Below are 16,530 nucleotides of genomic sequence, written 5' to 3'. Positions count from 1 at the left end.
TGAAAGCTGCAATACAAATCGTGGCTATGTTATAAAACAGGAAATTAGACATACATGTTTGTGGGTACTGCTGTAATAATGGGCAGCTTCAAGTTACATCTACCAATGTTTACCCAAGTGAATGTTAATGTTGAGTGTGTATGAACCGGGTTGCTTTAGTAGCATGTTGAGCACTGGGCTGTTGATCGGAAAATTTTGGAATTGGTGTTGTGTGGTCAGAAGAGCAAATCTAATACTTTGCTCTTGAGCATCGTTGGGGAATAGTGATCTTAACATGTTGAATTTTACATGACGTCTGAATGCAAGCAGTTTTTTTTCTTATATTACAGGTATATACCTGAGTCGTGCAAGCCATTAAGATACAAGAATAAAGTTGGCTTTAGTGAATTTGGAAAGTACATTAAAATGACTAAATGAAAGACAGACATTATCTGTTAATTACAAAAGCACTGTAAGGTCTGTAATATACATATATCCATCCAAGGAATAATTCGCAAAAGCCAAAGGTGACTCAACGATGGCGAACAAAAGAAGTTAAAAATTACATTAGATCGAAGAAAGTGCCTTCGCAAAGGGTCATATATTATGCATTCATTGAACTTTTGGACACAACAAAAGAGGACTGATAAACTGATAAGGAAAGTATAAAGAGAACAGCAATACAAACTAACCAGAAACAAAAAGACTGACGAAAAACCTCTATGAATATTTGAAAGGAAAATAAAAACAAGGTCAAATGTGGAACAGTGAATGTGTGGACAGGATAATTTATTGCGAGAACAGAAAAATGATAGGGAAACTAAACAGTTATTTTATATCTGTCTTCATGGAGGAGGGTCCAGAATATCTCCCAGAAATACCAAATGACCATGGGACTTGTGTAACTAAAGACTAAAATCAGTGACGAGGTAGCATTTGAAAACATAACTGTATTGATAAGTCTGACAGACCAAATGTACTTCATACCAGAATTTCAGAGAAAGCAGAAATAGAGATAATAATTGCATTGGGAATCATTCTATTTTTCCATATTCAATTTGGAAAGTTATAAATGCATTCTAAGGATTTACAAAGTGAAGAAGAGGGAGAATGATGAACGCCAGACCAGTTAACTTATTGTTCACAGTGGGGAATCTGTCGGAATTTATTATAAAGAATGTGATATTGGACACTTGGAAAGTTATAGCATAGTCGAGAGAATGATGCTAGATTTCTGAAAGGGACGGCAACATTTACCAAATTTTTGCTTGAAGATGTCTCTTGTCGATATAAACAATGGTCAACCAGTAGATGTGGTCTAGTTGGATATCAGGAGGATTGTTAAAGAATTCATATAGTAAGTTATCCCTCCAACAATAAAGAAAATTGTATTGGGAGGAACATACGCAAATGGGGGAAGGTAAAAGTTAAGATTCCCTTTGTTTGAAGGGAATCAGAATATAGACAATGAAAGGCTCTGTGCTCTCTCTCCATGGATGATATCTGATTCACTGTGATCTCCAGCGTGTGTTGGTTTTAGTACAGATTCCAGCTTCTGAAGTAACTTGCACCGACTAGGAGTAAAAATGTTCTGCACCAGTGACACAGAATGTTGGTTAGTCTGTACCTGGAGTATTGAGTACAGCTTTGATTTCCTGATCCAAGTAAATCATACTGATCTCATATACTGAATGGACATTTTCCAGATTAATCCCTCGGATGTCAAATATTGTCCAATGAGGGAACTCCGCCTGTATGCTGTAGAGTTTCAGAGAATGAGAGGTGATCGAAATGAAACTTTCAAAATATCACTCAGAGGGGAGTGACGAACATAGGGGCATTGAAAAGTGTAAGCAAGATTCGCGAGGATTTCAAGATATTCCACAAGAACATCAAGCAGGACAGAATAACCAGGGAACAATCAGGGCCCATTAGAAACCAAGAGGGCAATCTGTGTGCGAAGCTGGAAAACATTGATGGATTGTGAAATGAGAGCTTCCCATCTATTTTACTTGGGAGAATGAGGAGGCAGATACTTAGTTCAAGAAGATGGACTGGGAAGTTCTTAAACAGATTGATATAAGATGTGAGCAGGGATTGATGGTTTTGGCTGGTATAAAATTGGACAAGTCCCCAGGTCTGGATGAGTTGTTTCACAGGCTGCTGTTGGAGACAAGGGAGGAAAGGCATTAAATTCAAATGTTTAAGTAGGATCCTGTCACATGGGAGGTGCTAGAGGACTGGAGCCTTTACAGGAGTGCGGGTGGAGGTAGACCAGGGAACTGTAGATCAGTGAGTATCAGATCAGTGTCAAGATAACTACTGGGGGAAATAGGATGGAGAAAATTGATCTTCATTTAGAGAGGCAATGTTTGATCAGGATCATCAGCATGAAGATATCAGAGGGAAGTCGTACCGAAAGAATTTTATTCTCCTGCGCGCTTTTATAAGGAAAAAACCTACCCAGGTAAGCTTACGCTATACCTGCTTCCGGGTCCCGGCTGCCCCTCTGGTCTTCGTCACTTCCCCTTGCTGCACCCGCTCTTTCTGTGAAGAGAAGGAAAATAAAAACACCGCTGTCCGCTACCGGTAAGTAATTTTAAAACAAACTGTCTCACCTTAGCTGTAGCCTTTTGGTTTCCTTTAAACTCTGCTGCTGCTCGCACTCTTCCAGCACCACTAATCCAGAATCTGGTTTCCAGCATCTGCAGTCATTATTTTTACCTCGAGTTCTATTACAGCCAACACATACCCAGGATTGGCCAAGTGTGCTGTAACTTTCTGATCATTTTTTTCTGCCATTTGTAGTTCAAGTCTGATGACGCTATTAACTTTTCAAATTGGACTGGAGTTTAATATTCTGGAGAAATGTCAAATAAATCACATTGATCACATTCTGCAGATCTTAGTCCATTACCCTGCATATTCCAGCATTTCAGTTACATCCATGTCCTGCCGGTGGGACAGGACATACAGGGATGGTGACGATGGTGTCTAGGACATTGTAAGCTATGATTCTGTCTGTATGACTGTGTCAGCTTGTTGATTGACTAGACTGCATTCCAGCTCATGCAATACGATGCTAGCAGGGTGAGACACTACAATTGGAGCTCCTCTGTTCGCCAGTTCCTTTCCTTTCTGCTTTTTTAGAATTTCATTCTCTCTCACTCTCCCCTTTGCAGACTCTGACACAAGTGTCTCAACCTTGAATCAGGACAATTAAAAAAAAACCATGTCTCTACAAGAAAACCAATGGAGGAAAATATATTATTCTTGCATCAACTGCATTTTTAAACAAAAAACAATTCTGTTCAATAAACACTGTCTCATTTTTTCCTTCAATTCTATCAAGCGAGCTATTATATTTTGTCCCTCAGTTTACCGATCTTAATAAATATCCAATCAATTTCAGAGCAACATGCTGACAAAGTATTGAACTAATTTATCTGTTTAGGTTTTAGCATTAGTTATCAAGGCATTACCATTACAATAATTTGCATAATAATTGGTCTGGGTAACAAGTATACTGAGGTTCACAATTTAATTTATTGACTGTTTGAAAAATGGTACAATATATCCTTTTTTCAGGATTCTAACAGTAATTGTTAAGGCATTTGCATGACAATAATTATAGTATGCTTTAGTTTAGTCTTGCTAACAACTACAGTGAAGTTTATATCTGAATTTAATCCAATCTTTCCTAGTACCTATACAGTAATATAAAAATCCATTTTATTTGCAATCAACACACCTACAAAAGAATTCATTATTTCTGATGCAACGCGCACTGTTAAAAATATGACTTTTGCTTATTTGAATGATCTGTGTAATCCCAGCCTTATAAATTTAGAAAAACCTGCAACAATTTCCCTGCAACAATTCCTGTTCATTTTTGCAGATAGCACAGTCAAATAGCAAGATGAAATTATTTGTAAGTATGCTAATAAAATTTTGAAAATCTATATGTTGCTAATATATAATAATTGTTCATTTCAATCCATAGAATAAAGAACAGTACAGCACAGTACAGGCCCTTTGGCCACAATGTTGTTCTGACCTTTTATCCTACTCTAAGATCAAACTAACCAACATGCCCTTCATTTACTATAATCCATGTGCCTATCCAAGAGTCGCTTAGATGTCCCTGATGGATCTGAATCTACTATCACCACTGGCAGTGCATTCCACACACTCACCACTATCTATAAAGAAACTATCTCTGACATCTCCCCACAACTTCCCCCATTCATCTTAAAATTATGCCACTTTGTGGGGAAACGTCTTTCATTATCCACTCTATCTATGCCTCTCATCATCTTACACAAAAATATCAAGTAAACTATCATCCTCTTTCACTGCAATGACCAAAGCCCCAGCTCTGTCAACCTTTATTCAGAAGACATGCCTTCCAGTCCAGGCATCATCTTGATAAATCTCATCAGCACCTTCTCTAAAGCTTCCGCATCCTATGTCTAATGAGGTGATCAGAACACAACACAATATTCCAAGTGTAGTCTCATCAGGGATCCATAGAGGTGCAGCATAACCTCGTGGCTCTTAAACTCAATGTCCCTGCTAATGAAAGCTAACACACTACGCACCGTCTTAATAACCATATCACCTTGGATGTCAGCGATGAGGGATATATGGACGTGCATCCCACAATCCCTCTGTTCCTCCACATTGTCAAGAATCCTGCATTTAATCTGAAAATATGCATTCAAATTTGAAATTCCAAAATGAATAACTTCACATTTTCCCGGGTTGAACTCAATCTGCCACTTCTCAGCCCAGCTCTGCATCCTGTCAATGTCCTCTAGCAACCTACAAAAGCCCTCCACACTCTCCACAACTCCACCAACTCTCGTGTCATTGGCAAACTTCTAACCCACCCTTCCACTTCCTCATCCAAGTCATTTGTAAAAATCACAAAGAGCAGAGGTCCCAGAACTAATCCCTTCAGAACACCATTGATCACCGTGTTCCGAGCTGAAAACTATCCATTTAATCACACCCTGTCTTCTATGGGGTCAGCCAATTTATTATCTAACCAGGCAGGTTTCCCTATATCCCATGCCTCATTACTTTCAAAATGAGCCTACCATGGGGAACCTTATCAAACACCTTGCTACAATCCTTATACACCACATCCACTACTCTGTCCTCACCAATGTGTTTGCCACAACTTCAAATAATTCAATGAGGCTTGTGAGGCATAACCTGCCGCTCACAAAGCCATGCTGACCATCTAAAATCAATCTATGCTTTTCCAAATAATCATAAATCCTGTCTCTCAGAATCCTCTCCAATAATTTGCCCACAACTAATGAAAGACTAACTCATCGATGATTCCCAGGATTATCTCAATTGCCTTTCTTGAATAAGGGAATAACGTTTGCCACCCTCCAATCATCTGGTATGACTTCAGTGAACAGTGAGCATGCAAAGATCATTGCCAAAACACAGTAATCACTTGCCTCCCTTCTCATAACAACCTAAGTTATATCCTTTCTGGCCCAGGGGACTTATCTATCCCCATGATTTTTAAATATTTTCAGCACAGTATCTGTCTTAACATCGACCAGTTCGACCATATCAGCCTTTTTCACGTTGTCCTCACAAGGAACAAGGTCCCACTCACTCGTGAATACTGAAGCAAAGTACTCATTAAAAACATCCCCTATCGCTCAGACTCCTGGCACAAGTTTGCTTCACTGTAAGGGGTATAAATGTGGAATTATGTCTCAGCACTGAATTAATGTAAGATATTGCAGTGTACAATCACTCGACTACTTTGAATATTGAACGCTATTTTAACTGAGAAAACACAGTTGAATTGATTTGATTATATTTCACTTCATGCTAAGGTTTATTGTATTTCGAACCACAATAAGAGTTTCCTTTTTACATATATGAAACTTACTTAAATTAGTCGCACGTTTATGTGAAGAAAATAGAATTAACATCTGCTTGTTCCTTCCTTTATCGATGACTGTTCATTTTGAAATTGTGGAAGTTGTACATTGTTGAAAGGAAGGGAACTTGTCTTCAGCTGAATATTCACATTGAATGACTGATACATTTTTAAAATTAAAGTACAATGATCACGCAGTTTTGCCAATTTGTCTTTCAAAGAATTGTCATGAGATTCCTCTTTATTTAAGACTATTATTCATTTATTCTATTGTTATTGTAAAATATTGTTTAATTTCCAGTCCATTACACACAGAAACTACCTAATTAATTCCATTCGAATTACTATAATAAACAGCTGATTAGTTTTCATTTGTGTAACTACTTTTAACATAATATTGCAGTCCGGCCGTCCTGAGTGGGAACATTATGAAAGGAGCCTGTGGAGCTGTGGCAGTGTCTCTATTACTAGACCCGAGGGAAGGTTTCAAATCACACCCTCACCTGAAATATATCAAGAGCTATCTGAATGGTGATTACAGAGTACCTAAGCACAGACTGAATTGCTTTTCAATCCAACATTAGATGTGCTTTTATCTATTATATCAATAATCACAAAATCTGATACTTATTTGTGTCAGGTTACCAAGAAATATGTGTTGGAAAATTCGCTTTAGCCACTTTGCTTTTACAAAAGACTTACATCTGTCCCTGTTTTCTCTAACTGAAAGAAATCTGAAGAGGATTTTCACTTTTACGAACAAAGGGGAGGTGTTTCCCATATAAATTAACGTTTCTTCGATCTACGCCTTTTCAGTTTATGTAAGGTTTCATAATAACGCTCTAATTTCGGATAGTGGGGATACCTGTATCTAATTCTGTCGCTTATACGTTCCTGGTGAATATTTGAAAATGTTGCAGAACTAAAGATTACGATGTTTAAGTAATGAGATTGATCTTTTTTTGTTGCAAAGGGGCAAGTCCAAAAAATTGAAACTCATTAAACATTATTCTCTCGTGCTATATATTTGAAATAAAGTTGATATCTTCTTCAGTAAACTAACAAATGCTCCCACCTATTACTTGTCAGTCAGCTGATTACCTACTTTGTAACCAAATGTTGTGATTCATCTAAATATTACTCTGTCCTTTGATCAAAGTGAATTTGTGATTGTTGTTCAGTTTATGAATTGTCAGAAACTTGTTTTTATTTTTCCATTCACCTGTTCATTTTGACCGTAAGATTGAAATGCTTTGAAAATATTGGAGTTTATTCATTTAAAAATAAGGTTTGCACATCTCTCACTTATCTCACTTCTTATATTATGATTCAAGAATGTTTTCTGGTGGAATTCTAGTAAATACCAACCATTTGTTGGCTTCAAATAAGGTCTTTAACACCCAGTTATCAATCTGTTGTTAATGTTTCAGCTGTTACATTGACATTGATTAGGTACTCATTCAGAGAGATCAACTGACAATTATAAACTACTTGCAGGATCATTGAATTGAGAAAAAGATACAGACGTGGAAACATTTTTTAGCAGGAATTGCTTTTTCATTCAAATGTGTAGGCTGTTCAAGAATTCTATATTGCCTTCCATTTGTTTTCTTGTCGAGAATGCAAATTTATAATTCATGTGAATTTTAATGTGTTCTGTATTTTGAAATTTGTATCAGATTTAAGCAGAAAAAGAGGAGCAATTAACATGAAAACTTCAGTGAATAGAAAGCACGGTAAATTAAATTGACAGAGGTAACTTTTAGTATTGTCTCTGAATATTCAGTCAAATATTTCTAATGTCAATAGCCGGAAAAGCACAGCAGGTCAGGCAGCATTCAAGGAGAAACAGAATCGACGTTTTGGGCATAAGCCCTTCATCAGGAATCTTTTCTGATGATGGCCTAATGCCCGACAGGTTGATACTCCTGCTCTTCGGATGTGCCTGCCTGTTTCCAATGCTACAGCTTTCCTCACTTTCTCCAAATATGTTTAATGAACACGAACTGAAAATGTTCGCATCAGCAGTTGAACAAGACCAAATTAACACATTTTTTGCAATACTTATAGTGAAAACCTGTTTGAGAACTTGCAACAAATCAGATCGAACAACATCTCTTGCTGTTAGAACCCTTGGCCATTCATAATAAAGAATAACCATGCTTTGAACAACCAGTGTGGTGTATAACGACTGAACTGAAATACCAGAGGGACAATGATTGCATTTATTGAAGGGAATGATAACCAGATCATTCCTGTGATAGTGGGGATTGATCTCAGGAACAATAGGATATTTACCGTGATTATTCCACTGAACAGTAATTAGATGGTCATGAAGATCTTTGTGTGGCTTTATGTGCAGTGTTTTGCTTGAACATTGATTTCAGTAACATTGAGATATTTTACAAGATTGACAATTGACAGTTAAAGATAAGTATTAAATGCAACATTTAAAAAAAATGTCAGTTTTGTTTAGCGAAACACAATTCTAAGTTTATGGAATCCCTACTGTGTGGAAACAGGCCATTTGGCCCAACAAGTCTACACTGACGTTCCAAAGAATAATCCACTCAGCACCATTCTGCTCTCAGATTACTGGACTTACCACTGACTAATGCACATAACCTACACATTCCTGAACAGACCGTGCAGCTTAGCATGGCCAATGTACCTAACCTGCATATCTTTGGATTGTGGGAGAAAACCAGAACATGCAAACTCCACACAAACATGTGGCCGAGGATGGAATCAAACCCAAGTGCTTAACACTGTAAGACACGAGTGCTAACCACTGATCCTCTGTTCTCAATGCCCAGCCCCCATGTTCAAGAGGTCTATGTAGTTGTTCATTGGTTCTTTTGTCCAGATACTAATTTATAATTCATATTGCTTTTATTGTGCTCGGAATTTTGAGACTTGTCTCAAAGGTAAGAAGAAAACGAGGAGCAATTAATGTGAGAACTTGAGAGAATAGAAAGCACAGTAAATTTGAATGACAGACTGTGAGAAACAAAGCTCACTCACTTCAATAATTTCAGCCCAAGACAAGATCTGAAGCAATCAGTTTGTTTATTAGACGCTTGGAAGCGTGGTTCCTGGAATAAGGCACACAGAGTTTAGCAAATACATATCTTATATAGGACTCACTACTCCAAACCCAGTGCCCATTACTATTGTTTCTCGCTTGCCTTATCCAGCCTTGTGCTTAACAAATTACAAGTTTTACTTGTCCATTTCACCACATCCTGCTGTGGTCCATTGTTAGGTATATCCTCCATCACTGCTATCTAAATCCCCCACTTGTGACATTTCTTCCCTTTCCCCAACCATATTGATTCTAATGACCTTTTAATTGAGGTTTGTTTTTGTGTTTTTGCAAAAGTGGGAAACAGATGCTTATAACTACTGCTTGTACAAGCATATCTGGTAATCTACATCCTCACAGCACCTTATCTCGTTGTCTGTAACATCTACCATTGTTTGCCGGCACGTTTCATTCTTGTATGCACACGTTAGCTAATGCAAAAACAATTATATATTTCCTTCACCCAGTTTTCATTCTTGTTGACTCAGCTTTTGGTTGAAATAATTACACACTGGTATGAGTGCATTTACCTTGCATAAATAATTATGACTGCAGAAGTGACACTACTTTATCTATATCCCAAAATTTCCCCCTTTTTCTTTAATTACCATTTGTCATCTTCTGCGTTTTTCTTTTAAGCATTGCTCCCAAAATTCGCAAGCATCATTCTGGAGATTTCATCCATCTTGGTCTCAGTCATCCCCTCATTATTTAATCGGCAAAGTTCCTCTGCCTGATTCCATTTTAGGGGTATCTGTTTTATTAAAGCTGTCTCAATCAGTCTTTGGGTGAGTCCTCGTATACAGGGCATGATACAACAGTCAATGGCTACCAATACCCTGGCTACTACTATTAGGGAAGTAAGGATGGAAACCACCACCCCCTTCCATTTTCCAAACCATGATTCACGCCATCCCGTGAGAGATGTGTCTACTCCTGAATTCTCAGCCAGTTCCTCTGCTAAGGTAGTCAATCCCCTTAACGCCCGAGTAATTGAACCATCAGGTGCAGTGTTATTTGGAATAAAGGTGCAACAGCTTCCTCCTAACATCACACACACACACTTTTCCCGCTAAAATCATATCAAGGGCCATTCTGTTTTCCCATTCCATCCCACTTGTCGCATCAAGCTGTTCTGATATTCCTTTAACCGCATCTCTTGTATAATTTATAAATCGCTGTTAATTATAGAAAATGTAATTTATCCAATGTACATTTTTATTAATTGTTGCCTACCAAAGGAGAGTTGACTCAAAGCCTTCTGCAATCTGATGACGAGCCTTGAACTCATCAGGTACCCTCCTAGGGACTCCTACAGAATCGAGATAAATCCTGTCATCGAAAGAAGTGTCTAACAGTGATCTCTTACTCCTTCCCTTTTACCCCACTATCTTTTCCTTCTCAAATGCCAGGGTAAATGGATTTGCCAATTGTACAATTGCACATATCCCTCTCCAATCCGTTGGTAGGGTGAGTCTCAATATTTTGCCTCCGCAGTACCACCACAGATCCGCTCGGGGAGCCTTTGGTGCTGAGTAGTTCCCTCCCTTGTCCGTTTCAGTGACATTCTTAATCTCTGTACATACTTTCAGCTCCCCCAAATCTCGAGACCGATTTGTACCTTGTCTATGCACACACGTCGTGTGATTTCCGACTGCGGCTGAAAACGTAGTGGGGGGGGAGGGGGGCTTTTGAATCTTTCTTCTCCAAGGGAGCGAACATCAGAGATAGGGAGGTACAATTCCTATCATTCCATGCAGTCTCATCCTGTTACAGGGCTGTCATACATTTCATGCCCTTCCTGTCTCGCTTCCACCCGAGCGGAAAGGGAACCACCTGGGCCACTGGTCTATGGGAGGCACATGCATCGCAATTGCTCTTGTTCAGACTTTTTACAGTACACTTTACCCATTCAACCCAGGCATTTGCATCCCCGTACCCAATTTCTATTTAGATGGTCTGTTTCAAGTCCTTTATCTCTATAATTTTTACTACTTTAGGATCATCGGGAGAGGTGAAAGGTTGTACCTTATTATCCAATAGTTCTGCCCGTTTTCCCTGTCCTACGCTAATTTGAAAATAACAGCCCGAGAAATCCTTCCCGTTTGCTTACATTTCTATCCCAAATGTTTCATCTAACTGTATCTCATAGGTGCCCCCCCAACCCCGAGAATTGCTTTGTGCCATGTGGTTTTCTTTATCATTAGGTATATTGGGTTACGCTCTTTATCGCGACAATCGTGAGGTGATCGGAAGGTGGCCCGGTTTATTGTGACAAGACCATTATACCAAGTACCATCCCCAAAGGACTTAAGATGTATCTCTGAGCTGCAGTACTGTCTCTGATTATCTACATCCCCACAATTTACTAAGCTACATGCATCAGGTCTGTTACTTGCGGATTATCAGACTCAGGGACCATTAATAACACATATGAAAATTATATTTAACAAAATCCCAATACTAAGAGAGCTAGCATCATAACTCTAAGCATGCCCAGCATTCAAAAAATTGTGCTGAAGCACAGAAAATCTTAATACACAATCCTACAGAAATAATCCCGCGCTCGCGTCGTCACTGTATAATCAGTTACTCTAAGTCTCTTCAGCCTGAGTTTCAGCGGGTCTTGCGTTGATTCGGCTGTCCAGACTTTTTCCTCAACTTGAGATTTCACTGGCCCTTTGATCCGAGTGTAGTGAGTCCTGCCTTTCTCCGCTGTCCTTATTGTCGTTTCGGTAATCAAAGGATCCTGATATGGCCCTTCCCAGTCCGGCTGCAATTTAGTCTCTGTCCATGATTTTACTAAGACCCGAGCTGGATGGGATGAATGGTGAATTCAAGGAGCGGAGTCTGTGCCAATAAACTCTGTTTCCTGAGGAGAGACAAAGAGGCGGACAAGCCCAGTACATACTTCTTTAGAACAAGTCTTTAGTTTCGGGAATTGTCAATTCTCCGTTCGTTCCCAGATAAGGTAATCCAAATATGATTTCATAGGGGGATAGTCCCAAATCTTTCCTTGGGGCTGTTCGTACTCGCAAGAGAGCTATAGGTAAACATTTGTTTCAAGGGAGTCTGGTTTCTATTATCAATTTAGAGAGCTGGCGTTTGAGTGTTTGGTTCATTCTCTCAAACCTTCCTGATGATGGCGGGTGCCATGGAGTATGGAACTCCCAGGAAATTCCCAACCCCTTCATTACCCCCTGTAACACTTTAGAGGTAAAATGAGTTCCTTGGTCGGAATCTATATGGTTCACGAGCCCATATCGGGGAATTATGTGCTCTAATATTGTTTTAGACACCCCACTCGCAGTGGCAGTAGCTAGCGGGTATGCCTCAACCCAACCAGATAGAAGATCTACTATGACCAGCATATATTTTAGTCTTCCTACTCTGGGTACTTCAGTATAATCTACTTGTATACTCTGGAAGGGTCTCAATCCCGGGTCTCTTCCTCCCGGGGTCTGTTTTCTCAATACTTTCTTATTTACCTTTGTGCATATTATACATGCCTCACATATGTGTTTAGCAATTGTATATATTCCGTTACATCCATATTCCCTAAGAACTAAATCACACATTGCTTGTACTCCCCATTGACTGCCTTGGTGTAGGATAGCCATAATCTCCCGCATCGTCATTTTGTTTAACATTTCCCTTCCATCAGGTAACATCCATTGCCCGTCTGCTGTTTTTTGCAGCCCCAAAATCTTTCAATTCTTTTTCTTCTCTTTCAGTAAATATAAGAGCTTCCGGGGATCAGGGACAGCAGGTATTAGGGAATGAATCAGCACTCCTTGTGCGTCCAGGCCTGCTTCCGTAACCACTTCATCAGCTAATTTATTCCCCCTAACATCTGGTTCATTTCCTTTCTGATGACCATTTACATGCACTACCGCTATTTCTCGGGGGAGTAATAGGGACTCCAAGAACCGTTTAATCAACTCCTCATGTGCTAATTCCTTCCTCCGGCCATTGATCAGTCCTCTTCCTGCCATATCTTTCCAACAGTGTGCACAACACCAAATGCATATTTAAAGTCACTGTATGCTGCTCCCTCTTTATTTTCTAACGCCCGAAGGGCTCTTACCAATGCATAGAGTTCGCAGGTCTGAGCTGACCACCCATTTGGCAACCTTCCTGCCTCTACCACACTACCTTTTGTCCTGTCTACAAATGCATACTCATTATTTATTTTCCCTTCAGTCACCCGGGATGATCTGTATATAAAAAGTCAGGCTCCTGCATGAAGTGGAACATCTCTTAGGCCCATGCGGACCTTAGTTTGGTATTCTATAATGTCAAGGCAGTTGTACTCTGGATTCTGAGGAGATTCTCCTTCCACTTTCCAAAGAAAGGCAGCTGGATTTAAACAATTGTCCGTGACAAACACTAGATCATCCTTTTCTATTAATATTGCCTCATATTTCAGAACCGCGAGTCTGTCAACCATCGCCCAGCTTTTTGGTTTAAGATCGTTCTCACTTGGTGTGGGCTGCTTACTATTAGAGCTCCCCCATGTAAGCTTTCTGCTTTCCTCCACCAACAGTGCAGTGGCAGCCATAGCCTGCATACACTCAGGCCACCCCCGGGATATTGGATCCAATAGTTTCTAAAGATATGCTACTGGCTGTTTCATTCCTCCCCACCTCTGGGTTAATACTCCCAAAGCCACTCCCTTATCTACGGTAGCAAAGAGGTGGACAGGTTTATCTAGAGAAGGTAAGGCTAACACGGGGGCATGGATCAGATCTCTTTGGAGTTTCTCAACTAGTTCTTTTTCCTCACCATCCCAATTTAGACATTTTGGTTCCCCCTCTAATAGTTTGAGATGTAATTTCTTAGTCTTCTGAGCATAGGAATCTATCCACAATCTGCAATATCCCGTTAGACCCAAAAATGTACATAACTCCCGTTAAATGCTGGGCAGTGGCATCCCCATTATTCCCTCTATCCGTTCCGGGCAATATCTTTCACTTTCCCTCACTAACTAAATGTCCCAAGTATTTCACTTCCCGCTCCATGTATTGTAATTTGTTTTTAGCTACTCGCAGTCCTTTTTGACCCAGGAAATTCAATAATTTGTTAGTGGCTTCTTCTGCTTTTTCTCTTCTTTTTCCTGTTACTAAGAGGTTGTCTACATACTGTAATAGGGTAGTTCCCTTGGGGCTGCTAAATTTCTCCAATATTTGTTCTAACATCTGTCCAAATAAATTCGGGGATTCTGTAAACCCCTGGGGGAGCACAGTCCACCGGTATTGCTGTTTCCGTTCTGTCTTGGGGTCTTCCCATTCAAAGGCGAACAAATTCCTACTTTCCTCCGTCAAGGGACAAGCCCAAAAGGCATCCTTTAAATCTATCACACTAAACCATTTGTGATCATGAGGGATCTTACTTAATAATGTATAGGGGTTTGGCACCACTATTCGATTCAATGTTCTCAAATCCTGCACCAATCGATAAGTTCCATCAGATTTTCAGAATGGTAGAATTGGGGTATTATAAGGAGACATACATGGCTCCAACAGTCCATCTCTAATCAGTCCCTGGCTGCAGTCCTCGCTTACCTTCTATGGAAATGGGATATTGTTGCTCACAGACAATGTCCCCTTTCCTTTTTAAACGTATTTCTAGGGGAGGGATCTGTAGTTTTCCACAATTCCCTTCTCTAGCCCATGCAATAGGGTTTATCTCTTTCTCCACATCCTCTGTCAACATTGCCATTTGTACAACTATTTCTTTTTCCTGAATGCCAATCTCCAATCCTAAGAGGATAATTAAATCTCTCCCTAATAAGTTACGTCCTATATCAGGATATACAACAGTTCCCCTGTGACGCTATCCTTAGGACCTTCTATCATCATAGGTTCAAATACTGGAACAGTAAATCCTTCCCCTTTTACCCCGGAAACTGTAATTGACCGTCATGACATTCCTATTTTCTTTGATTTAAAATTCAGCGATGACCGTGCTGCTCCCGTATCTACGAGGAAGACGACCTCTTCCCCACAGGGTCCCACCTTCAAGTTTATCAAGGTTTCCTGGTGGGTCCCCGGGGGCAGGAACCCCTAACACCCCTATTCTTCATGAAAATTCATAAGTGGAATTGCCCTTTCTTCCCTTTGTACATCAGGACACTCACGATTAAAATGCCCTATCTTTCCGCAATAATAGCATCCTACCTGTGGAGACTTCCATCTCTGCCTCTGTCACCTGAAATGCTCCCCCTTGTCCTCTCCCTCTCCCCTTTCCTCTCTGTCCTACATGCTGCCACCCACTGTTCCGGTTGCTCACTATTGGTTCCATTCTTTTCTTAACTATCTCGTCAACCGTATCTACCATCATTTTCGCCTTCTGTTTTCGTCTCTCATCCTCTCTCTTTACAAACACTTTCTGTGCCCCCCTTAACAATTCATCTAATTCATCTTAACGAATTCATCTATGGAAGCTTGTGTTTTCTAATAAACCCGTTGCACTAAAACCTACTGTCGTGTTACTATCGCTGCTCCTTCATTAAATGTTAGAGAGAGAGGACTACCTTAAATACAGAAGTTAGAAGGATTGTACAACTCATGCGCATGAAAGGTACGCACCTAAGATGGCTCTTAAATCATTAATCACTTAGAATGGAGGTTCATGTCTTGATTGTTTAAATGCAAATCGCAGAATTTATTTCAAATCACTGTCTGGAGATACCTTCAGGCATTATTGATGTAAAAGAGGTGACCCCTCAGGTCAGACAATGTATTTCTGGCGAGAGGTCTTGTTTGGAGTCTGTCTGTGTCTTCGCCTGGAGTCAGATTGGGCTTGTTCCCAAAGTACGAGCTCATAAAATACAGCATTGACTGACTGCCTCCAAATTTTATGTTTTTGGAACAAAATAAAGTCTATCTGCAAATGCAAACATCTGACCCAGTCCCAGCTGCTCCATATCATAGTTTTTTATTCCTTAGCCAATCGTCTCTCTTAGCAAATAAATCTTTCCTTTCCCCGTGTGATCTTCTCGTGCTTATTAATCTTTTGTGAAGCACGTTACACACTGTTGTCTGGCAATCCAGGTATAATACATCTATATGATCCCCATTATCCATCTTGTTTGTCATTTTTTAAGAAAGCTAGTGAAATCATTCAAACATGATTTATCCTTTATAAAGCCATGTTGACTGTGCTGGATTGTGTCTTGACTTTGAAAATATCTTGCTATTACTTCCTATATAACGGATTCTAACAATTTGCCTTCATTATCAATAAATTTCTCATTACCTTTCATTCCCTAGAGAAGCTGGTTATTCTAAGTTCTTTGCTTTCTATAACCTCTACGTTTCCTTTCACAATTCCCATGTAACAGGCACAAGACTGTAAAAGATCTGCTCCAATTGCTGTGTAAAAGGCACGAGTGGCTGATTGGACTCATTCTGTTCCTGCTTTACACACTTACTAGGCTGAATGTCCTTCTGCTGTCCCTATATTATAGTCTTGATGGCTTGCATGTCCTGCTCCTGTTCCTGACCAAGTCGTTCAAGACCTCATGCCCTCCTCCTGTCGCTCGACTACA

Source organism: Chiloscyllium plagiosum, unplaced genomic scaffold (assembly GCF_037043375.1).
Source record: "Chiloscyllium plagiosum isolate Xiang-an unplaced genomic scaffold, Cpla_swu_hap1 HiC_scaffold_11, whole genome shotgun sequence".
Taxonomy (NCBI): Eukaryota; Metazoa; Chordata; class Chondrichthyes; order Orectolobiformes; family Hemiscylliidae; genus Chiloscyllium; species Chiloscyllium plagiosum.
This window is presented reverse-complemented; position numbering follows the sequence as displayed.